Raw genomic sequence first — 26,127 nt, 5'->3', positions numbered from 1 at the left:
CTGCTGCCTCAAACCACACACACACACACACACACACACACACACACACACACACACACACACACACACACACACACACCACTACTTCTGTCTCAGCCGGCAGACCTGTTTCAGCTTAAAGTTAGGCTACCTGTGGACTTTAAAAAAAAAAAACTCAAACATATTCCACTCCAGAGAGAAAATGAAATGACAAGTAGTGTGCAAAAATTAAAGCTTTCATTATTATTATTTTTATTATTAGGCTATTATCAATATTTTATTATTATTATTATAACTGTTAGGTATTATATGTATGTCAGGCCTACATTTTATATTTTCAAAAAACAGGTTGCAAATAAATATAAGCAGCACAAGTCCCAGCAAGGAGCTATTTCAAATCTCAGGGGTATATAAAAAATATTTTTTAGTGATGTCAGAATCATTTTTCGCTCAGGTCTCAACTTCACTTTTGCTCCAGAGCAATTTGTCAGTATTGTTCCTCTGCACCGGCCTGATAGCGAAGAGCTATTTCATCTAAGTCGCGGCTCTTTAAAATGAATTATTGGCGTAATTATGAAGTTAGTTTATCGCAAGAGATGAGTCCTGTAAGAGGAGCCTGATCCCTGTTTCCGTGTTGTGTTCTCCCTCTGTTTAATAAATTGACTTGGGTTTCGCCTGAAGCGCAGATCTCAGAGAGCATTAGGGCATTAGGCTGACTGATGGTAATCGTCAGGGGACCGGGCTTCGGCTGAAATGGATAGTGAGAAAAACAAGGAAGCAATTTAACCTTACACACATACTGTATGTAATGTATGCTCATGTAGCCTACTGTCTATTTGACTTCCACGTAAAATACATCAGAAAAGAGACGCAATAAATAATACTACTAATAATAATTATAATGATGATAATGTATTTAAAGAAAAAAATAGCAGGCCACATATTACCGCGATAAAACCTAGCAGATGTACAGTTAAATCACTTTCTGAATGTGTTTTCGTGTGTGGACTGAGCCAGTGAGAGAAAATGTGCAGAGAGCTGCGGCGCAGAGACGCGACAGCGATGAGTGAAAATATGAGCGACTCGGTTTGACAGACGTGACATTTTAAACCGATTTCATGATAAAACGTATCATCTCTGTCCATCTAACACAAACACCTAAAGGCCTCGTAACTGAGCCCAAAACACACAGGAGGCTCTCCCACCGGTGAGAGAGGCGCTGCCGTCTCTCTCACAGTGGTCACTCTATTTTCCAGGGAGGTTATGTATGCGTTTCACATCAAAGGCCATTCATTCAAAGCCTTTTCATTCATTTAAAGATGTATTTAAATACTCACCGTGAGGCTGTTATTGGAAACTGACATGTTGCTACATTTTATTCCTTTAGCTTTGTTCTTAATTTTCTTTTTTTTTGGTAAAGTCCGTCACCTCTGCTTTAACTGCTGGCTGCTGAGCTCTTTGCTTCCCTACAGGAGGGCCTGTGAGCCTAGCTCATCCCTGCCGCACTCTGTCTTTAGTCATTTGGATTATTTTTGGGTGATGATGGTGCAGATGTAACTAAAATAGGGCCCATGCCCCCAGATTGAGTTTAGGATGGCCCCCCATCTTGGGGCTCTCATTAGATGTCATTCTGATGAGATGACACACTATACGAGGATTATTGTTTGGGAAACAGGTATATAAGTATAGCAGGTGTCTAACCCTCTTTGTAATTACTGCCAAACATTAAATCAAAGCAGATGGAGTACTGTGGGATAAGATCGTGTTCAGTGTGGGTCTTTTTTTTTGTTTTGTTTTTTTTTTGGCATTTTTATATAAGAAAGTTTGAGATAATCTCTCCCTGCAGAGACTGTCCCACTCATCATGTTGACATCTTCTAGATCAACACCTGCTCCCGAAAAAGTTAAAACAAACTAGAGTGTAGATACAAACAGTGTAGTGCATCTTCATTGTGCTGGTCTGTTCATGGTCAGAACGCCTGGCTGTGTGCACCAGCAGTGACAAGGCAAATCGGGGCCCAGTGTCTGGCCCTTGACAGTGTTTGTAAACCACTTGTTTCCACTGATCAGTCTGATCAGAGGGCTCCAGCTCTGAAACGGTAATTATTACGCACGCTGATGAATGGAGATCACGTTTCTTCTAATAGCCAACCCGCTATTTTCACAACCTCCCACCGCTCACCTCGGCCACTCTCCACCACGACCTCCACTAATTGAGCTGATTATTGCAAGATGTGTGTTTTGGTGTGTGTTGCAAAGTCTATGTGTTGGTGTGGGGCTGCGTAGGAGGGGATGTGGCTTTTATCCCATAAGACTGCTACATGCACTGACCTAAGACAAGCGCAACAAGGGGTTGATGAGTAACATTCTTTCAGACAGACATCCAAATGTTGGGCCGAGAGAGAGGGAAATTATTAAAACCAGAACCTCTGTGTCTACACTGGTTAAGGGGATATGAATGAGGGTCTATCCAATAATTGGTTGTTTACATCTATCTTGTTACCCCAGAGGCCAGGGCTATCCTATAGAGCAAGGAGGAGATTTCACTAAACCGCACAGGCAAGCAGCAGGGAGGGGTGGGGATGAAGGGGCGGGGCAGAGGGTGTGTGTGTGTGTGTGTGTGTGTGTGTGTGTAAGTCTTGTCTTGATTTCCAGAAGGCTCTGACCGGTCGGCAGGTTCATCAAACTGGACCGTTTACATTTCAGCCCCAGTGTAGAATATACAGGCCTGCACAAAACGCAGCAATTTAACAGGCAGTTAAAAGGTGAGTGGAGCATCACCTTCAGCTGATGATCATCACAGGGCAAATACCAGCGTTAACTAAACCAGGTAGAGAAGAATATCACTTCTATCTTTTTTCATGACACACCTTTTCAACATGCAGCAGGAGCAGCAGCAGCCTCCATGAATGTATGGTCTAGTAAATAATATACTTACACACTGTAAATAAACTATGGTCTGTAGGCTGCTGACTTAAAGCACAAAGACTCAATATTAGAATTCTCCATGATATATAAATTTGACAGTCAGTTTAAATATGAAAATATAATATTATCAAATAATTTTACTCTTTATCAGGTTGGAAAAGCTTCTGAGTCAACACTGACTATATAATAATAAAGTTTCTCATGAAACCAGTGTAATTTAATTCGAGGTTTTGTGCTTTGCTACCTAATGTTTAATTAATGCTTTAATCAAATATTATTCACAAACTCATCACTTGATCAAAGAATCAAAGAACAGTATTAGACAGAAATAAAATAGAAACTGGTTTATTGAACTTCAACTAGCAGCTAAGCTGTTTTCATCTGGCTAAAATTAGTTTTTTTGCTTTTATCTTAAACAAAATAATCTGAACATGAACACTGGTTAAGGCAAAAAAAAAAAAAAAAGCCTTAACCAATCAGTGCTCCACTGCCCGGCCACTACCACCACACTGCTGAGGAACACACTTACACCTAAATTGCAGCTGGTCTGAACACCGGAGCAAACAGCAGCAAGTGTCTGTTTTTCAACAAGGCTGGTCATTGGACCTGATGAGAGAGAGTGTGTGTGTGTGTGTGTGTGTGTGTGTGAGAGGGAGAGAGAGAGAGGGAGACACAGAAAGTGAGAGAGAGCGTGCTGCTTGCTGCTGAGGTTAATTTATTCGATCAATCACTCCATTTGATTCCTGTTTATTTTCAGGAGTCACACGGTCATTTCAGCTGCACACTGAGCCCTTTATGCACTGCCAAGGCGTTTCCCCTCAACCACTAAGACTGTATAGCATGCATTCGGCTATAATTTGGAGAGGAGAGTGGTTCCAGCACTTCTCAGATATTTCACGGTTCCTAACCTTTATGGTGAAATCCCCTCAGACCTGTCTCTTGTCAAACCTGCAGTGTGCAGACATGCAGGTATACGAGCTTCACACATACACTGATTTATGTCAACGCTGTGGGCTTGTTTTAAATGACTGCAAACACACTCCAGTGTGGAATTATGTATTATTATCGTCTACAATTTGGCAAATGGTGCACAGGCCAAAGTGTGTAGCCTCTCCACGAACGCATTTTCTTTTGAACAGGCCCATAGGCTGAATGTTTTCACTGTGAATTTCTTTTTTTTTTTTTTTTTAAAAAGTATTTTTACCTGAACTACTTTTTACTCTCTACTTTATGTTTCATCTGACTGACACTCTAGATTCAAACTAATAAAGTTTGCATGGATTTTCGTGTGCAGTTGATTCAGTTTGTAATATTGCATATTAACAATAAATTGTAAACCTAGCTTGAACTTAACCTGCTCCTTTGGAGTATTTTGTTACAGAAAGCAACTAAGAAACCGCCCTGGGACCAATATGTAGGATCAGATAAACCTTACGCTGCTCTGCATCCAAGTGGACAGAAGCCTGGGACATATAATTGGGTCATGATAACCAATTGCTTCTGATCATGTAACATTTGAAATAGCAAATAAATTTCTCTTTTGGCCAGAAACATGGGGGGAAAGCTTGCCCCACCCCTAAAACAAATAAAAAGAGGACTCGACTATGATACCACAATGTTATTTCTGTGCGAATAAGGCCAGAGCTCGGAGCAGAGCATATTTTGGAAACTGGTTTTACTAAAACACTAAAAGAAGCAAGGAGACACAAAACAACAACATGTCAAATAACCCACAAAAAGCTCTGCAGCTGACGTGCAGCTTTTACAGTCTGACTGCTTGTTAAGTTATTTACTCCCAGAAAACATGGCTCAGACAGCCAGAAAATGTGTGAAAGTTTGAAATGGGTATTCTCTTTAAGTCAAACAAGGGGACTTTTGTACCCTGTATGAATCTTATACATATTATACTATAGTATTCCTTTACACAACCCAAGCATTTCACTTAAAGCAAAAGTCTGCAGTATTGCTTAATGTTTTTCCCTCATGCAACATTCTTCCTCTTTTACAGAGCTGGAACTCATATGTCAGGAAAGAATTTATTAAAGGCGACCCGCTGTAATTAGCAATGTGCTAATGCTTGAATTTGTATCCATTCCTGTATGCAGGGTTTTTACAGCCCTTCGTGGTTTCACTTGAAACACAGGCTTGACCCTGTGTCACTGGCCATATGGGCAGTAAATAGTTCCATGATAGAGTCAGTGGTTTTACTGATACTGTACCGCAGAGAAACTTCTATTATACATCAAACTACATGGTGTTTTTTTATGACATGAAGATGATTGACAAGGAATTTTTGATAACATGATAGGTCCTGCGCTTTTTGAATTAGCCTCAGTGTGCACGGGTTGAAAAGAGCTCGACACAAGCTGCTGTAACTTTTAACCTACATGTTGAAATTTATTTCTACACATATACTCGATGTTTTTATGACATGAAACTATTTTTTTTAACATCATATAAATGATTGCAATTGAAACCGGGGGCTTGAATTCTGACAACATAATCTGCTTTGCACTAGCATTAATTACCTATGTCATCCCTGAAGAGTCAATGGACACCCTACACTGCAGCCCACTTACACGATACCATCAGCCTCGGTTTTAATTGGATTGTTTCATATGGATTAAATGCAATACGAGAGGTCATCGGGTGCTACCAAGAAAAAAAGAGTCTGCAGCCATGCAAGAGACTTTGTGAGGCTGGACTTCAGCACAGTGATGACTTGCTTTGTTTAGCTTAACATTTGTTTATCAGCACAAAGTACGGTTCAGACACTACAGAAAAAGTCAGGGAATCACCAACATTTTTACAAATTATCCTGGGGGGGGGGGGGCTGGGTTTGAGTGCTTGTTGGGACATTTTACTCTAACCCACAAATGTCAACCTCATGGTGGCGCTTGATGAAAAGTCAGGGTAGCACCAAAGTCATTATGATACATCATCTGGGATCCATGAAAGTCTGTACAAAATCTGGCACCAAACACAGGGTCACAGGGTATGTCACTGGGTGACAAGTCAAAAGTATCAACAAAGACTGATGACAGATCAACATTGCCATCCCTATAGCCATGATACTAGCATGGCTGATACTTAAAAAAAACCTGCACATAAAAAGACAGATTGTTTCAGGCAGCTGATCCTTGTTTCCAAAGAACACAAATAACTTTGATAGGGGACAGATTTGTGCTGTCATCACAGCAGACCACCACAAAAAGACCAGATCAGATCTTCTGATCAGTCCCTGTTGGCGCTGCTGCCTTGTATTTACAGTACAGCTCTTACTTTTATCTTTTCACAGTTTTTTTATGCATCCAGTGCATTAGTAATTCAGGCTCTGCAAACCCCATTACCACTCTGAAGCCTCCAAGAAATCCCATTAATGTGTCTACATTCATCGTCTAAATGACTTCTCTCTCATTAAACCAAACCATCCATCAAACCCTCTGCTGTATTCTGCTCACTATTGAGCAACATATGAGATATTGTGAAGATGAAAGCAAGTGTTTACTTTGTAAATAGAAATGTGGAACCATGTATCGCTCATTTGTTTTTATATGGAAGAATTGGATTTCATGATTGCTTTTTAATTCTGCCTGTAGGGTATATTAAATGCCTGCAAACCTCTGAACACTTTGTCCAGGAAACTAACAATTATAGTCAATCTGAGCGTATGGCAACCGCAGCTATTTGAGAGAAAAGATGGGGCTCAAGCTGAGGAACTGCCTCATGCATCATTACATTTAACTTAGGTTTAGTTTCTCCATATATTGTTGCTGTTTATGCCAATGATTCAAACGATTCCCTTTTGAATGTTTCTCTTAAAGCCAGGGCAGAAATTATAATGCAGGATTTCTCTTTACAGCAAATGATATTTGGACAAGCACGACTATAATAGCGTGATAGCTTCTTTAAATCCTTCAGCGACCGCTTGCCGAACATTCACTGTCAACATTTTTTAATCACTCACGGCTACTCAGAAAAACGTCCTTAAGGTTATGGAAAATATGAAAAAACTTGAAGCACAAGACAGGATGCATTGATTTTAATATCTAACCAAACCCTGACTCACCATGACCCCCTCCCATCAACTTATTCAAAGAATACTTCTGTTTCTCTTATTAATATCTTGTTCTGTTAAAGACCACTCAAAGGTGAGGGGCAGAAGAAGGACTGACCTATGAACTGAGAGTTTGTTTTGTAGGTCAACTCTCTTAAGTGCCTTTGACCCATTCAGTATGTCCATATAACTACTGCCACTTTGTCAAACAGGCGGTCAGTTCTTCAACAGCTCTGTTTTTAGTAAATGGGCTGACTGCAAGATGAGGACCACACCATTAATCTGTGCAATACAGTTTTGTATATTCAAAACAATGATATGGATTAGTGATTATTTGTCTGTTGATTTGCTGTGAAGCTTGACTTGGGAATGTCATGGTCTGTGCTTTCCACCAGGTCAATATGGTGGGGGTTGTGACTAAAGCATCAGTATTATAGCCCTGCGTAGAATTGCCAAGGATTCATATCTGCTTAGTTTCCCTGAGAGTGTAGTGGTTTGATCTGAGAGGGCTCCCCAGACCACCAAGGAAAAGTTGGAGACGAGCTGATAATGATATACAGCATGAGCTACGACAGACCCAGAGCTTTCTGTACCAGCTCTGGAGGTCATCCCTAGTGAAGACGTGCCTGTCGGCGTGCAGGGGGATGATGAGCTTTCACACAAACAGAAAGAGGGGATTACTGTCAATTGCTCCCAAATTGCAATAATACCCGCTGCAGGGCCACCCACACATGTGCTGAGAGACAAGTGATAAATTGCTACATATGTCCATTCCACAGTGGCAACTCCTGACACCAGCGATCTCCATTCTTTAATGCTGTGTGACATGCAGAAACAAGTGGAAAGGCCCTGACTGTAAGAGACACTGTCAAAAATGTTGACTTGGATAGGGAGGTTTAAAATAGAGCCTTGTTTCATTAGCACTCACAATCTTCAGTTGGTTCAGCTTTAATGAGATATTTATCATTTGAAAAGTGTACCATTTACTTTTACCTTATAATTTAGAGTTTAAATGTTTAAAAAAAGGTTACAATTATTACATTTTGATCGACATCACGGCGCCCTATCATACTGAGCAGTAACATATTGAAGAATTCCACCACACAAGGATTTTTTAGCAACTCGATTTTTCAGCCACTCAAAATGAATACGGCATATCATATTTTGAAACTAAACCCTTCAATAGGCTCTGATGTAGGAATACATGGTAATTAGTTCTGATCATATCATTCCTCTGCCTGAGAGCCAAGCAGATGGCTAATCCAGTCCCAGTATCTAATCAGAGCAGTCATTCTAATGACAGTATAATTTCATAAGAGGCCTTTGTTTCAGAATATTCAGGAGCAGCATGGGGGAGATCGGAGAGATTCATCATCAGCGCAGATTGGAAACAGGCCCTAATAAATGACACATTTGCTTCCTGCCTGCCTGTGTTAGGGCAGAATGCAGTGAATGTGGTACAGTGTGTGTGTGTGTGTGTGTGTGTGTGTGTGTGTATGTGTGTATGTGTGTGTGTGTGTGTGTAGGGAAGGAATGACATGGTTGGAGTGTGTGGGTGGACAGCAGCTGCAGCCCTCTCTGTGTGCTTCTCTGAATATGTATGTGTATGTATGCCTGTGTGTGTGTGTGTGTGTGTGTGTGTGTGTGTGTGTGTGTGTTGTATCTTTAGCAGTGAGAGCATCAGAGGTCAGTCAAGTTAATGGATGAGGCATTAATATAGAATTTACACCTTAAGGTCAGGGCACCAAAAGTGAAATCAGTGCTTGCGATGCAGCTGGTGACTCAAGTGTGTGTGTGTGTGTGTGTGTGTGTGTGTGTGTGTGTGTGTGTGTGTGTGTGTGTGTGTGTATGTGTGTGTGTAGTCTCTCACAGTAGTGTTAGCCCATACAGAACTCTTTACCGCTCTGATATGAAAACAAACGCCTGAGAGATTTCTGAGACAGACAAAAAAGAGAAATGCAAAGAGAAATGACACCCATAAAATTACACGCCACAGTAAAATTCAACCATGTTCCTGTGTCTGCTACACATTGAGACACCAATCCGTGAAAAGACTTATTATTTACAGCGCTGTGGGAAGTCACCGCTCAGCACAGACAGATAAAAATATGTAGACACACGACAGCAGGATCTTCTTTTCTCCAACTTAAAGCGCAGAGCCGTTTATCATGTTGGATCTCAGATTGCTGTTTCCTGCAAACTGCATGTAGCCTGATGTTGTGCTTCCACCTTGGGAAGGAGTGTCCTGGGGTCAGGAAGTGAATATGACACACACACACACACAGAGATACACAGTGAATCTTTCCCCGACTTCCTCACTTGCTCTCGCATGCACACAAAGGTACGCGGTTAAATTCATTCACCACCGCGCACAGCTTCGTATTGGGTTGATGGAGGGGGCAGGCAGGGTTGTTGCAGCCAGAGTCATATTTACATCAGCCACTGTAATATTATCAATAAAAGCCAAGAGGACAGCAGCTCGCCATAACTCACTACAGGCAGGGAGCACCACAGCTGTTCAGAGTTCATCTTCCTCTGAAGCAGCGGGGGTTACGAAGAGAGATGTTACAGCAGGGACAAAGAAAAAGACCAAGGAAGGAAAAAAGGCGAGTAGAAAGAAAAGAGGACAGATGAAGAGACAAAAGAGGGGGATGGGTGACGGTAATTCATAGACAGGTATCCAACATAAAGCTATTACTGGGAAATAATATTTTATCATTAGGGCTGCAACTAATGATTATTTTCATTATGTTTATTATTTAATTGATGGTAATAAATTAATTCTTTAGTTTAGAAATTTTTTTTTTAAAATGCTCATCACAATTTCCAGGATGCTCAGTGACGTCTTCAGATGTCTCGTCCAGACACCAAAAAACAACAAATTTAAAATCATATAAAACAATGGAAAAGGTAGAACCAGAGAACGTTTTGTATGTTTGATTGATGAATGACTCAAATGATGGTGAAATGGTATCATGATTATATGATTGTACTGAATTATTGCTTTAAAAAATTCTGTCGTCCAAATGAATAATCTCAAGCTACTTTTAGTCAACAGTAACGAACTGAGGTATTAGGATTTCTGTATGATGTATTAGTGAATGATGGACCACAGGTCAGTGAACACCAGTTTGATCACTGTATATGAAATTTTTCATGCAGTCGCCATTTCATGATAAACTAAATATTTAGGTCAGGTCATCTGTGCCATTATATTGGTTTTAGCTACATAACCCAATTGATTCAAACAAACTGAACGAAAGAGGAAACTGATTTTGTAAGTCATGGACTGATGTGGACTGATGAATTCAGAATGAATCAATATGAGTTGTACTCTCATGCATGCTAGCAATCATCTGGTTTTTTTTCTGTCTTTTGTGAAACTAGGTGTCACGTCTCATTTTGGAATGATGCTCTTCAAATACTTCATCACCGGCCTTCTCAGTTTCGCTGCAGATGCTGGCTGACCTCACTGGATGACCTCACCAATCACAGATCAAAGTGGTTGGGTTTCTGGCTGGTCAGGTTAATCAGAGGACCACCCTGAAGAACCAATCAGGTAACATCTTACTTGACTTAAAGGACTTAGGCTGCTTTTGAAGAGTAACTCTGTTTGTTTCCTCCAGTGATGTACATGTTTGAGATTCTGCTGTTTTCTCTGAGCATGTCAGTGAGTGTCTTTTGGGAGATTCTGGACTTTGATTTCAATTACATCAGTCATTAGTCATGATTGATTTGTTTCATTTTGGGCTTTGAATAACATGGGCATGCACGCACAAAATTAGTGGAGTGAGGCAAATAAAAGGGAAAAAAATAATCAGAGGTTTATACATAAAGTAAAGAATTCTTGAGCACCAAAACCTCATTAAACAGAAATCTAACGCCTGAAATTAACATTGGAAGGCAAAAAATTCCAGTCACATTGGAGTATGACAAGAGAGTGTGTATGCGTGCATACATGCATGTATGTGTGTGTGTGTGTGTGTGTGTGTGTGTCCGTGTGTGCTGCTAAGAATGGAGTGCTTGTATCACTTGCCCCTTTTTGAGGGGAAGTGACATGAGATACTTAAAGAACAAAATTGCCTCACTTAGCCAAACAAACTACTTCTCCTGACACACACACACTCTCACTCACGCACACATGCATACACACACACTCGTACTCGCACACACTCGTCGAGGGCGCTCTAATGGCCAATAAACTCAGGATGTTCGTTCCTCCTCTCAGGCTCACAAAAACCGAACAGCGAAATTATTAAGAGTAAAAGGATTCCACTGTAGCTCTGCCTAATGACCACACACACACACACACACACACACAGAGTTTGAGGGTCAGTGGAGGCTGAAGCAGATAGGATGTACATAATAACCCTAACATGGCTTTTATAAGCCTTCAGCTCTTTTGAAACGACAACGGCTGGGAGAGAATCCAGGCCTGCTTATAAAAATACTGAGCATTCTGGAGCAAGACTTTGAAGTTTTTTCTACCTCATCTCTACAGAAGAAACACTCAGGTTTATGGATACATGTGTCGGTGCAAACAGAAAGACTACCAGTGGATATGAATGTGTACAGGGTTGCACTCTTTAGGCAAGATTAGTGTGAAAAGGTCAAAAGTCATGAAGAGATGGATATAAAGTTGTCAGATTACTGCCGTCAAGCCCAATGTTACATCTAATATATGAACAGGGGATTTCAGATGAAACCTTCAAGTCTTCAAGAATTTAGAAAATATAATATGACTGAATAAAAAGAATTAGTGTTATGTAACGGAGGATCTTAATGTGAATCTTGAGCTCTAAGATAAGACATCCTACTCTACTCGGCACATAAATAACCTAAGAGACTTTAAAGAAGAGAAGAAATATGAAATACAGTGGTGGGGTTTTGATGCAGAGAGACACAGGTTGCTAACAAAAATTTACAGTGCATTTCCTTCCTTGTCTTAATACTCCCTCTTGAACCGTTTACAAATTATTGTCTGGTCTCAGCTGGTAAATTCACTTTCCCTCCAAAGAACAATTTTTGCTCTAATCCCTCTACAAATTTCAAGAATTCTGTCATTTTATGGGGATGGATAAAAGGGGGGGACTGGGCCATGTACAGTGCAAGTGTGTGTGTGTGTGCTTGTGAGGAAGAGAAAGTACACCCCCCCCACCCCTCCACCCCCCAATACCTCTAATGGTTTCTTTCAGGACCATATGTCCTTTGCGTCAGCACAGCAGCAGTACGGCCTCTACAGTTACAGTCGGGTTCAGTGTGAAAGACAGACATGTTGTATAATAGAAGGTGGGAGGTGGAAGGTGGAGGGCATTAAGTTGTGTGTGTGTGTGTGTGTGTGTGTGTGTGTGTGTGTGTGTGTGTGTGAAGCAGGGAGGGGGAAGGGGGGCTTCAGAGCGTTTTTGAAGAAGCAGATCTCTCCGTATTGCCTTACCATCAATAAATCTAGGAGCTCGCTATAGTGCTGACATAAATTAGCTTGCAAACGCCCCCTCCCCCCTCCCCCTCCCAACCCCACCTACCTATCTGAAACCTCACTACCACCTCAACCTCTTCTAAAACACACACACGCAGCTGATAACCCCCCCCCCCCCCCCCCCCTCCTCAAACCCTGATTGGAACTTTATATCAATAGGTGTCATGCTCTCTAGTTGCACATGCAAATAGTGCACTTACAGGCAAACACGTGCATGCATGCACGCTTTGCACACAAACTGACACACGGCAGCACAGACACCCACAGCCTTTTGGGTAATTAGTAGTCTCTCTCGGCGGTGAGCGCATTTCCTCCTCAGGGTCAGTGATAGCAAAATGCCTGTTAAACTTTATATTCCCTGATGGGGCGGAAAAGAGAGCGAAACAGAGGGAGAGTGCACTCTCATTAACACACTGCTCTGTGTTTGTGTGTGTGTGTGTAAGCCAGGAGTTAAACATGTGTGTGTGTAGCTGTCTGGGTGGCGTTTCCATGCTCAGGACCAAGTCTTGTAAAGGTGAAAAGATACTCTTTAACCTCAATTTAGACCGAGCCTTAAAACTCCATACTGGATGTGTGAGGAGAAGAGGTACAATATGTGTGTGTTTTAGTCTCTGTATTGTCTCCTTTCCTCAACAATCTGGGAAATTAAAGAAATGTTTAATTATTTTATGCAAAATCGCATGATTGGATAACTGTCCAGTGATGGAAACAAAAAGCACACTGACTGCTTTGATATTGAAAATGACTGAGCACTGAAAGAATTAACTGATTTATTCATTGGCTGCACAATAGAAGTCAGTTTTCATTCATTTCTTTGGCTTATGTAATAGTAAAATAGTATGTTGAGGTTTTGGACGGTTGGTCAGACAAAAGTTATTATTTTTTTGTTTTTGCATGTGTGTAGATGTGCTCAATTAACTGATGCAGTTGTTAGGCTTTTATTTAGTATGTAATTATCAACAGATTTATTACTATTTACTATTATGCCTTGGAATGAAACTGACATTATTAGTTTAACATTTTGTTCACATTTTGCATATTCTAACAAAACAGAAGAAATACATGTTATTCTACAGTAACTAGAAGAAAATTGACAACTAAATACTTTACATCTATCCACCCAGATCCACTTTATATAACAAATAATTTTCCTGTTTACAAAAAGATGGATGTTGGAGATTTTAATGGACTCAGCAAAAAAAGCTGCTCTGAGGCACTTTCACATTGTAAAACACACACACTTTTGGTGAATTAAAGAGATTCTGTAGATAGCTCTGAAAGCTTATCCTGTGCACCTCAGCAGATTCTAAAGCTCTTTTTCTTATGTGATCATTTTAGGTAATTGAATAAATTCCCAGAGCTCTGGGTGGAATTAGAAGAAGCTAGACTTTGGTCAGAGGAGAGCTTTTAAGAAACCAGGGAGCACACATCAGAGGCCCAGCAGTCGATGGTAATGTAATGAACGTTTACATTTACCTGCCTCTCACCTTTTCTGTTGGTATATACCCACAATCTGCACTGCACTCGTCAAAGCGCTCGTCCTGTTTGTTTTCATAAATATACTGTATCTCTTTTTTTCCCCTCCTCATCTCTCGCCGCCTCGTCCCTGCTTCGAAAATGAAATATTTGGTGTTTCAGTGCGGGGGCTGATCTGTGGTGAGTGTGCGTGTGTGTGTGTGTGTGTAAAGGGGGGGTGGTGGTGGCAGAAAGCTGTTCACGATGCCAGAACTAGCACTTCTGGTTGGAAAAACGGGGTCCGAGTTTTCGTCAGACGTGCAGCACAGACAGACATGGAGAAGGAAAGGCTTTTTGAAAGTGCAGTCCAAGAGCAACAGAAAACACTCCCTCTTGACCGTGTGGTCAAAAATGGATGTAGAGGGAGAGGCGGCCTCTGGCGTGACGCCTGGAGAGAAGGGGGAGCAAACTCACCCACCTCAGCCTGCACTGCGCCCCCATCTCCGCTGCCAGCTGCAGGCCATGGGTGTATGGAAAGACGGAGCTAAAGATGGAGGGAAACAGGTAGAGCCGAGAGGGAGGGAGAGGCAGACAGATAAAGAGAGAGCATCAGTGAGAAAGACGGGCAGATAGAGAGACACAATCACGTATAAAAGCGCCAGGGAGAGGATACTGAGAAGCACGGAGGCATATAATGAACAAGGTCAGAAAGACATCGCTTGGCAGAACAGGAAATGATACAGGATATATCCTGTCTTTCTCTCTCTCTCTCTCCCTCTGCACTCTCTGAGGCGTGTGCTGTAAGTGACAGCGCTGCAGAGGGAAGTTGACATTGCTGAAGTATGAATTTCACCCGTTTGTGTTTTGCAGAAAACACGGAATCGAGGCTGTCTGTCTGGATCAGGGGCTGGGCCCTTGACCCCTGGATGACCCCGCCGGCACACATGGCAGGGTTTTATTGGCCAGTCAGATTCAATTTATTAAACACTGTGCAACTCTATTCTCAGCTTTTGAGTTAGTCTTTCCAAATGTGGTTGTGATATGCATTTGGAAACAGATATGAAAGGTATGTCAACCCTTTCTATGACCACTGATGGCCTCTTGTTTTAGATACACACTGTTTTCTTCACAGTATTTTCACATTAACTCGCGCGTATGATAAAGTACAATACACACATTTATATAAAACTCACGTTTAAATGTTGTATGTTCTTGTACTTCTCCGCTCAGAATAAAACCAACATGTAGTAAAAGACAGTTATCCTTATATATACAGATTACTTAGAAACTAAAAGAGGACGTTTGTCTCCAACAAGACAGACAGATCTGATCCAGATGATGAACATGATACAATACGTCCTTTAACAGTGAAACACAAACAATTCCCATGTGGTATGCAAGAATACATATTTGCATACACATATATATTTAGGCAAAGATACACACACACACACACACACACACACACACACACACACACACACGTGCGCTCACACAACAGTAGGTAATAGGATATGCTTGGCTATGGAGTGGTAGGGTAAAGTGAGACCTTCCTGTAATCAAAAGAAACAGCGTGCTACAATAAAGGCTGTTTTGAAATGGTCTGTGGCCTGAGGGATGGACCCTCTGTTGGAATGAGGAAGAGAAAATGGACAATAAGCTGTGTGTCACAGAGAGAATAGAATAGAGTAAAGTAGAGTAGAGCAGCAGAGAAGTGGCTGGCTGCAAGTCTTAATGACACAGTGTTCCGCTGCGTTTAGATCTCTCGTCTGTTCTTCCTTTGTCTTCTTTTCTTTTCTCCTCTTTTGTCCTCTCTTCTCTCCTGGTGTTGCAGGTTGCAGTGTGTTTGTGAGTCTCTTGGGTGAGATCCATCAGTTGAATGGATAGAGGCTATGCAACAGCAGCACTAATGCGAAAGGAGGGCAGGGCGTATTCCCTTTCCAAAATCCACAGAAAACGCCAGTCTGGAATCAATCTGGTATCACACTACTGGCCCCGAAACACACACAAATACACACATTTTAATCTTTAACCCTGGTGAGACGGGCCTGTGCTATTTTTCATCCCTGTAAGTTTATGTGTTGTAATGTTGTATCAGGTCTGGGATATGGTTCTCCGCTACATCTCTGACTTCACCTGCTGCTGAAGCTCTTTACCAGAGCACTGGGAGTTAACTGCTGTCATAAATAGTCAAAGGAGTGTGTGCAGCGATCTGCAGGGCAACACAGGGCAAAGATATATCTGACAGGAAAAGAGCAAATCTCCTCTCCATGCTACCTGCTGTAAAAAGTCATGTGTCAGCGCTCGCAGCCTCAGATTAGACAAAAGCTATTTCTCTATTTCTGAAGAAATAAAGAAATAAATAAAGAGAAAGTATGTGAGGTGTCTACAGCACACTTAAGTTGATTTGCCGGAGCACATGGACAGAGCATTTACAACATGAGATAAATCATGTCAGTTCAGAGAGTATCAAAGCTCATTGTGAATTTGTAAGCAGCACAAAAAACTTCTGATTTTTACCAAACTTTTTCCCCCTCTTTTGAGACCGTTTGACGTGAAAATATTCATCTATTTACCTATTTAACAGAATTGAAATATAATCATATTTCAATTCTGTTTGATATAAATTCCAGCAAAGCATCAGCGGAGATATAAACAGAATTTGCTGTCAGTCACATGGTGTATCCTAAACACATTTATCAAGCTTGTTTTGTTTCTTGTCCTCACTGGAACCAGCAGCCAATACCACTAAGTCATGTTTTTTTTTCTTTTTTTCACCATAAACCAGACGTTGACTTTGTGTGGTTAATGAAAACCCCTCTCTTCATTAACATTTTTTAAATAAATGATTCTCATGATTGCTCTCAGTCATAAGAGTAAAACAGCTTCTGGTTAGCTTCTGCTGTCAGTAATATCTGTGGTGCAGTCTTTGACTTGCATCATTGCATGCATACACACTAATACAGAAGAGAAGATCAGGTCTCATGATTGTAGAAGTGTCAGCTGCAATGAAAAACGGTGACAATTTTCATGTTCTCACTGTAGGCAGTCTAAATATGTAAAATTTGTTCTGAGGGTGGTGCTATATGAAACGCAATGGGTGGCATTAAAACTAAAATTGAGCTCACTGAGCGTATAAAAAAAGAGTTCATCCTCAGGTGGGCAGAACACGTTCAGAAACTTTGACAGGAATCTGCTCAATAAATAATATTGACATTTCTTTTGTAAAAGTAGAGACCACAAACATCCAAAGGACATTCAACAAAAATCTGGCGACTGGTTGAATGTTGTTGGTTGTACCATCAACTAACCATCATTAGCCACGACACTAGGAAGAGAATAGATGATTATTTTTAGGAAGCTGAACTCCCATTGTTTTGTCATGTCTGTTTACCAAGACCTCTGTGGCGTGTTTATCAGTGTACAAAATCATGCTTATTTACCAGAAAAGACACAGGGGATTGTCCCTTAAACAGCAATGCACATAATCTTTTCTGTGGCTGATTGCTATCATTGCTGAAGTGGATGTATAGTAGTGCAAAGCCAAATTAGACAGTGTCCTCTTTTCCCGTAAAGAGTCATTGTTCTTCACTTCTAAAATGCTCTTAGATTTATCTGTCAGCCATCAGGGCAGCTTCTCCAGGGCCAAACCAGACCAACAAGTGAACAGACAGCGTATTGTTCCTCCGTGGCTCTTTGCTGCCTCACCTCTGTCTCTGCCTGCTTAATTAAAGGTTAATTACGTAGAATAAATGTGCACCGCCCGTGAATGCTCCATATTTCTGTTTCCATCTGCACAGTCTGTGCACAGACTGGATAGGATATCTGGAATTTATCAACTAGTTCGGAGTCAGGCTTTACCTAACTCAGAGTGTCAGCAGGTAAAAAAGCAACATATGGGAGTGTGGGGTGCGTGTCTTTGCACATAGGCATATGCACACACCACACAGACACACACAGACACACACAGAAGAATTCAGCACTCCCTGCGTCATTTTTAATCAAGAATACGATCCCTCATCCCATCTGGGTTTTCTGACTTGGTGGGCTGCAGCATGCATCAGTTTATGAAGGAGCTAAGACACACACGCACAGCGATATGCACACACGCACATACATATGCAAAAACGGATAGACAATCTGCGGGGTTGCTAAATCTGAGACCACCAGCTGTATGCTGGGCGTTTGGCCTTAGCCATTGCAAAGAGCAGATGGTACCACTCTATTATTCCACAGGGGTAGCCACTGTAGCAGCCACTCTGACACAAATACACACAAACACACAGATATACAGGATCTGGTTTGGTTTACGGAAACAATTGTTTCCGTAAGTCGCACAAAAGCAGGTGTATTTTCTAGAACATTATCATAAACTCTAATAATTATCTCTGTCGGGTGTGTGTGTGTGTGTGTGTGTGTCTTGTGTCTTTGTTCTCCTTAAGGTTGATTTAGTCAGTAAATCCTTGTCCTAGTGTTGGAGACGTCCTCATCACACCGTGATTCCCTCTGCTCACTTACTGAATTGGCTTTTTTTGTGTGTGTGTGTCTATGTATGTGTAATGTGTGTGTATGAGGACAGAGGTCAATAAGATAACATTTGGTGGACCACCTGCCAGGAAGCTCAGTTTGCTAAATACAAAGTCTCATCTAACCCATCACTGTGTGTGTGTGTGTGTGTTTGTGTGTGTGTGTGTGTGTGTGTGTTGGGAGCCATTTACCTGAACGACTGAGGTGCAAAAGTATTTGATTACTGATAATGTAACAGGACAAGAACCACATGAAGAAGAAGCAGAGCAGACCATGCAAGCTGTGGGTTTCTACCACAGACACACACACACACACACACACACACACACCTGTGAACACACGTCAAAACCGTACACAAAAATACGCATGCAAATAGCACACACAAGTCCTCTCTTTTGTTACACTGCCCAAACTCTCACCTAAAAACAATGTAGACAGAATTGAAACTGATTTATAGAGAGTTTGTAAAAGCCATCTCCATCTTTAGAAGTGTTTGCTCTTAAATGGGGCCTACGTGACAGGAATGCACAACCAGACGTCACCTTTGCTTGTCATTAGTGCCAGATGGAAATTGTTACTATTGGAGTAGACATTAACAAGTTCTGCTACCAGCTCACTGCCTCATAACCTGGAGGAGAGAGGTGCCTACATCATTAGCTTTAACTAGCTACACTGATAGCAACACACAGGGTGGTTCACACAGAGAGAGAGAGAGAGAGACAGAGAGAGAGAGAGAGAGAGAGAGACAGGTACAGAGACAAAAAGGTGATTAAAATGAATAGTTGTGGTTGTGACCAATGATATGATATAGATTAAATAAAGATGTGTCCATTCATCTATAAGAACAAAGTTTAAGTTCTTATCCACAAGAGATTAAAGATGGACTGAACACATTTTTACTGTGTCTGTGTTCATTCAGCCGTGCGTCTACAAAGGGCTACGCATACACCTTCAGTGTCTAGATGTCTGTGCACGTGCCTCACAACCAGAGGAATTTTAATTGTCTGAGACAAAGGAGGATTTAATTTTTTCCCAGTACATCTATCTTTCACTCCTTCACTCTCCCTTTGCTTCTTTTTTTTCGCCGTCCTTTCTTCCATGAAACAATAAAATCGTCTGGCCTCTAAGTTATGGAGAGCTTTTGAAGTGGCTGTAGGAGCCAGTAAATTTAGTGGGCACCTTTGGGAGCTGGTTCAGTGGTGCATTGGCTGTACCTATATTTCATGTGTGCACGTGCACGTGCCTGTGTGAGTATGTGTGTCTTTGCATGTGCATGCACGCTCACATGAATCACGGTGGTGCCTCTGTTTCTGTGTGTGACACAAATGTGTTTAGATTTGGTGTGTGCTCGTGCACGTGTATGTGTGTGTGTGTGTGTGTGTAAATATTCGTGTGACTCTATTTCATACTCACTCTGATTTGTGGCTGTCTACATCAAGTTTCCCAGGATGTTGTAAATCTTGCTGGACAAACTGTGTTAGAGCTAGATGCACATGCACATGTCTGTGGTATGTGTGTGTGTGTGTGTGTACTTGTGTGTGTGTGTGAATTTGCACTACGTATTGTATCAGTACTGGGTTGTCTTTGACCATCTGTGGCCAACCATTTCCCACTGGTGCTAGTTGGCCTTTCAGAGCATTGAATCTGTGGCAGAGACAGTGGATAAAAGAAATCTCTCTGATTGTTTGAACAGTCTCGCAATCCATCTCTCCACCGATCTGTTGCATCATATTTTTCTAATTATGATATTACAAGACATTTATAATAACATACACGGTATTTTAAGTTGGTGACAGAAGAGGCAGAAATGTGAAAACACAAAAGAGGGAAAGATGTTGAAAGATGTAGGAGAAAATGAATAGCCTTTTTTTTAATGTAACTTCCCTGTCTATCTCTCTCTGCTCCTGTCCGTTCTTTTTTCTTCTCCACCTCTCTCTCTCTCTCTCTCTCTCTCTTTCTCTCTCAGTTTTCCTAGACACCTGTGCAGGTCTAGTGTTTCAGCCGAGTCCCTGAAAAATAAATGTGGAGCTCCAATCTCTTAATCCACTCGGCTCCACGCAGCCACGTCACATGACACCGCCACGGCCGTCCTGATGCCCAGACAACATTGGAGGGAGAGTTTGTTTAGTGTGTGTGTGTGTCTTTGAGACAGAGAGAGCCAAAGAAAGAGAAAGCAACAAGAAAGTATACAATTGCTAGGGTACACAGGTTTCTGTGTTCGTGTGTTACATACGCCACTCGTTGTTCAGTCCAGTTTGTTTGTGGGTCCTGGTCATCTGTGTCTGTCTGAGCGTCTGCATGCTGAATGTTTTTTAAGAAGAGGAACTGAAGTTGGGAAAAGAGGGACAGACTAATCTTTTTCATCCAAATCAAGGTCCGTGGTCCATGTTTTGTGTGTGTGTGTGTGTGTGTGTGTGTGTGTGTGTGTGTGAGTGAGTGAGTGCGCATGTGTGTTTGGGATGATACCCTATCCACAGCAATCAGTCTGACCTCCACTCTGGAGTGAACTGCTCTCAATGATTAATGGATCTGCCTCCGTGCTCAGTCGCCAAGGCAACCCGAAACCTGATAGCCCTCAGGAATTCGCTAGCTCGCCCTCAAAGTTAGGCTGTGTGTGTGTGTGAGTGTGTGTGTGTGTGTGTGTGTGTGTGTGTGTGTTGCTAGGCTGTGGGTGGGAGACAGAGTGAGGCTAAATGTGACTCTTTGGAAAGATGGAGTTGGTTGTGGTAAAGGTGGGAGAGGAGGAGGGAGGGAGGTCTGATTCAGTAAATAAAACAAGGTGATTTCTATTCTGCATTTTTCAGTCTATTTTTGTTTTCTGAAATGTATCTTCTGCATTTTAACAGTCAGTCATGACAGTCTAACCATTCATGTCCAGAAACCTTAAATCTTAAAGAGCATCATTTTAGGCCATTAGTATCACAGTTTGTTGAACTTTTGGAGCACGTGAAATCACACCATCACCAAGAGTCACCTCCTCCTAAGGTTTAAATCCCCAGCACCCAGATTCACAGCAGCAATCTATACTTTGTGTCAAGATCGTTTATTTGTGCGACCAAGCCTCGGTCAAAATGAGTAATTGTGGATGAATAAGTGCATTTGCATGTGTACAGATGCATCGATGTGTCTGCGTGTAGAAGCTTGTGTGAGTCCATCTGAACCCGCTGATGAGTAAATCCATGTTAACAAGATGGCAGCTCTTGAGTTGAAGTGCTGCTGCCCAGCTTGTGGACTATATGCTTGACAGACCAACTTAACACTACAATGTTATTTTCAAAGGGCCACTTAACACTTCATTGATCTGGAGACCATGGGGGCTCATTAGACGCAGGCTCAGGCCTGCGTCTAGCAGTCTGCTGCTTTCATATCAATGAAGAAGAGCTAATATAGATGATTTCTCACTTTTTAATCCCTTCTAGCAACCACAGAGTCTCTGCATAGGGCCTAAAATGGTTCAGACAAACTGGCTCAGCCATGGATATGATGAGGTGATGAAGAGCTACAGTGTTCAGTGTTGTTAGTCTCCAGGTCTCCATGTGTATGATTTTGAGCTTTTCAACAGAGAAACAATGTTTTCTAGGAAAGACATCTCACATCTTAGGCTGTTTAACCGTCTTAAATCAGGGGCTCTGTGTCTTCAGTGTATCAGTTCTCACATACAAGTTGTATGTGACTAAGGTCTGAACGTGAATGTGTCTCTGTGTGTTTGCGTAGGTATCTTGTATCCGGGCCATTGTGATTGTTGAGGGATGAATCTCAGGCAGGAAACCACACAGACAGCACGCTCAAAATCTCTGCACTGTCCTTACCATGGACTGAAATATCATCCCTGTGTGTGTGTGTGTGTGTGTGTGTGTGAGAGAGAGACAAAGTTAGAGAGAGAAAATGACAGGGAGAGCGAGACGGTACTTAACATACTGTATGTGCATCTTTGTGGCATTATATGGAAGTACTGTAGCCAGCACTCTCAGCTTCAAGTGATCGTATCTGTGGGTCCTTTAAGTTTTATTCCACTGTGAATAAAACTCAACTTTCTGTTTTCCTCTTTCTTTCACCTCACTATCTAGAACTTGTAATGAAACACAGATTTATATGCAATCGTTTTGTTTTTTGAATTAGCATTTTGGCTAACGGAAACAACAAGAACAAAGAAATTAGGTAATTTATATGGTAATACAGCTGAAATCAACTTTGTTTGTTTGTATACAAGTCACATCTCTATGGTTATTAATTTTGGGGGGTTATAAAGTGTGCATGCAGATGCTTCTCATAAATATCAACAAACTACAGCAGTATGATCAGGATTTCTTTGATTAGTTCAGGAAAAAAACTATCAAGAGACCAAAACATGTTTCTGATTCGTTCCACTGACAGATACTGATCACATAGTGGAGGTGTTCAAGTGTACATGTGTGTATATTAGAGTGCGTGTGTGTTCGTATGTTACTGTCTGGGTCTATGTGTGTATGTGCTGAGTGACGGACGCAGCGGGGGTATCTGTGACAGTGTGTCAGGCATGTAAACCCAGCCTGACCTGGTCTACTATGGCCCTCCAGGTCCCTCCAGTGCATGTGCGCACGCACACGCACACACACACACGCACGCACACACACACACACACACACACACACACACACACACACACACACACACACACACACAGTTCTTTTTTGTCTGTTCCTGGCTAAGCTTCCTGCGTTCTCACACTAGTTGAGACAGGCAGACCTTTGCTGCTTCACCAATAGGATGCTGCTGTTCTAACTTGTGGTAATGTTTTTCTAATGAGGCAAGTTTTCAGCAGAGTAACACTGATGTTTTTGCAGACAGATTTTCTCACACCAGTAAACTACTAAAACTGCAATATGGATTTACTTCAAAGGTTGGGTAAGACTTTAAACAGGCTGTGACTCAGTTACCTTCAGTTATTTGTATTAGATGACAGGTTGTCTGATAACTAAGCATCTAGCTATGGTTGAAAGATAAGGGTCAAGCAACGCAATTTTCAATTTATGGAAAAGATAACATTTTAGGTATTTAAGGATTTTATGGATTTGCCAAAATATGGAAAACAACATTTTATCTCAGAGGTACATCAGGACCGTAATGGTCTAAACATTCAGCTTTTCAGTAAGATGCAGGATCAGTCTGAGATAGTTGCTACAGCATGTGTCAGCTGAAAGTATAGATTGGATGGGAAAAGTTGTTAGACTTGATTTTTAGCACTAAAACCGTAAGTATTTATTTTCTGAAGGGTCTGACTCTGGTCAAATTCAGTGAACTTAAAGTACTTCAGTGTAAATCATATCAAATCTGTGCACAAAGAAAATTAAGTTATCTATTGCCAGTGCAGGAATTTCACTTTTTCTTTGAGATGAAATATATAAAAATGTTTCAGTGTACACAAGACATTCCATAAGTAACCATGTTGGAGACAGCTGATACCTTCAATAGATTCATAATGTCAAATCAAGAACTTTAATGTGCAACTGTGAACTCAGGCTGTAAGATTATACCTAGACAGAACTACAGCAGAGACAGGCATCGCACACACAGAGCAGGTAACTCATATCAAGCTTTTCATTTAGGTGTAGTTCGCAGGTGGTTTTTATACGGTTTGCCAAACTTGTATATGTTATAGATGATATTGGTTAGCTCCAAGGATACATCGAAAATCTGTAAATGTAAAAAAGGACTTTTGGATGAGCGCAACAATGTCAACCTCAAACACCCCAAACACATACACCGCCTACGTTTGCAGAGGCAGTGTATGTGTTTGTTCATTTACAATTATCCATAAACAAGCTAAAGTCAGACAAAGTTCAAGCAGACATAATGTGCAGTTTTTCCAACCACTGAGGCAAAAGCAACAGAAATATTAAATCGTAGCAGAACATCCGACCCGTCCTCTCATCTGACATGAAGACGCATCTGTGTCTCTACTCAGGAATAAATGCTTAGGAAGTTCAATGAAATGTTTGTTGTTGTGTTGTGTGTTTGTGCGCATGTATCTTCCCCCACTGACATGATAATTGTTTGTGAGATTTAAAATGAGGGGCCTCTGTGTGTGTGTGTGTGTGTGTGTGTGTGTGAGGTGAATGAGAAGAGGGACAGAGGAGGGATAGAGAGAGTATAAAGTGTGTTAACATTTAGTGCACGTTCACATGAATGTATAGTGGACATGTGTGTGAGAAAATAAGAATAAAGAAAAGGAAAACATGAAAACCAGGTCAGGTTATCGGTCACAGCTTACTTATACTGTATGACAGTGAGCCTGAGGAAATCAATGATTGGACCTGTCATTTGTCAATGAATACCAGAATGTTTAACTCCATCTGTCACCCTGTCTTTCACACTCTGTGCCCTGACGAGTGGCTGGAATTAGTCAGAATCAAAACACTGACATGTCTCCAAGTCACTTTTTGTAAAGGGAAAGAACAACTCTTTCTCCTACAGCTATGACACCACGGTGCTGTGGATTTATATCAGTCTACTTTGTGCCATACACACTCTTAACTCTTAAAGGGGCCTGGGGCAAAAATGAATTAAGGACCACCTCGTCTGAACAATACTTTACTCCTGCTTGAAAAAAGAAAAGTTTGCTAAGAACTAAAGTGACCAGCTGTTTTAGGAACTCATTTACCCTCTCTAAATAATGGAACTGCATATTCATGTCCTGTTTGTGAAGAATTACATATTCAGTAGGAACAACAGGGCTTTGAAATTAATGCATCAGGCGCGGTAGAGAAGTCAAAAAGTGTTGAGAGAAGGTTTAACTTATTGGTTTGGGTGTTTACATGGGCTTTGTTGACAGCAAAAAAAAAAAAAAAAGAAAAGAAAAATCACCAAGCTCATCCTTTAAGGCATTCTGGACTGAAGCAAAGTGAAATTAGGGAAGAAAGTGAAACCCTAAAGGCAGAGAGCACCCTTTAGTACAATTAATAAACATTTTTTTGAAAAAGATCAGAGCAGAAAGAGCAGGATAACACCACTGTATATCTGTTTGCCTATATATGTATAAGCTTTAGTTTGCATGCATACATCTACCTCTGAACCTGTGGAAAACCACGGGTTAATATCACTGCGTGCATTCACATGTGCATTCTAACATGTGTGTGCGATGAGAAGCCTGACAAAATGAAAGGCAGCGAGCAGAGCAGGGTTCAGTAAAGGCCAGACCTCTAGCCCTAATCAGGTTACATGATTAATGAGGGAGGGAAATGGGCTCATGTTGTATTAAGAAAATGTGTGTTTGAACCCAAAGCGGCGGGTATCAGCAGCCTAATGCATCAGCCATCGACTGGACACCTGAGATCCACAGTCTGCTGCGCTGTTAGCTCGGTCCCAGCGGAGAGACGCCGCATCGATTCTCCTAAAACTCCCTCTCATTCACTTACTTTCTTCCTGTTTCTCTCTTTTATTTTTTTACTTTTCTCTTTTCTGTTTCTCATTTTTATCCTTCATGTCCTTCCATGCCTTTTGTGCATTTCTTTCACACCTCCTTTGTTTCATTTAATTACCCCTTTCCTGCTTCTCTTTTCACTCTGCTCTTTTTCGGATCCTTAATCTGTCTTGCTCCTCTTTCCTTACCTCCTTTCACCACTACACTAACAGCCTCGCTGGGTTTGCACACACTGCACAATAGCATCAGTGTTTTCTGTGTCTGTTTTTTTGCCTCTGTGTGATTTAGGTTCATTTCTGGCATTGGA

At 41.4% G+C, this 26,127-nt stretch overlaps 1 long non-coding RNA gene across 2 annotated transcripts in view; it reads left to right on the top strand.

Moving 5' to 3' along the window:
- Window positions 1-26,127, top strand: part of LOC139622664 (uncharacterized) — a 40,961-nt gene that overhangs the window by 1,516 nt on the left and 13,318 nt on the right. For both annotated transcript variants that reach the window (XR_011691358.1, XR_011691359.1), the window contains exon 2: window positions 10,351-10,522. This is a non-coding gene — a long non-coding RNA (uncharacterized lncRNA). The remainder of the gene's footprint in view (window positions 1-10,350; window positions 10,523-26,127) is intronic.

The sequence above is a fragment of the Trachinotus anak genome, unplaced genomic scaffold (genome assembly GCF_046630095.1).
Source record: "Trachinotus anak isolate AG129_WGS33_773 ecotype Australia unplaced genomic scaffold, CSIRO_AGI_Tana_v1 ptg000007l, whole genome shotgun sequence".
In the NCBI taxonomy this organism is placed as follows: Eukaryota; Metazoa; Chordata; class Actinopteri; order Carangiformes; family Carangidae; genus Trachinotus; species Trachinotus anak.
The sequence above is the reverse complement of the archived record's forward strand: the minus strand, read 5'-3'. Positions and strand labels throughout refer to the sequence as shown.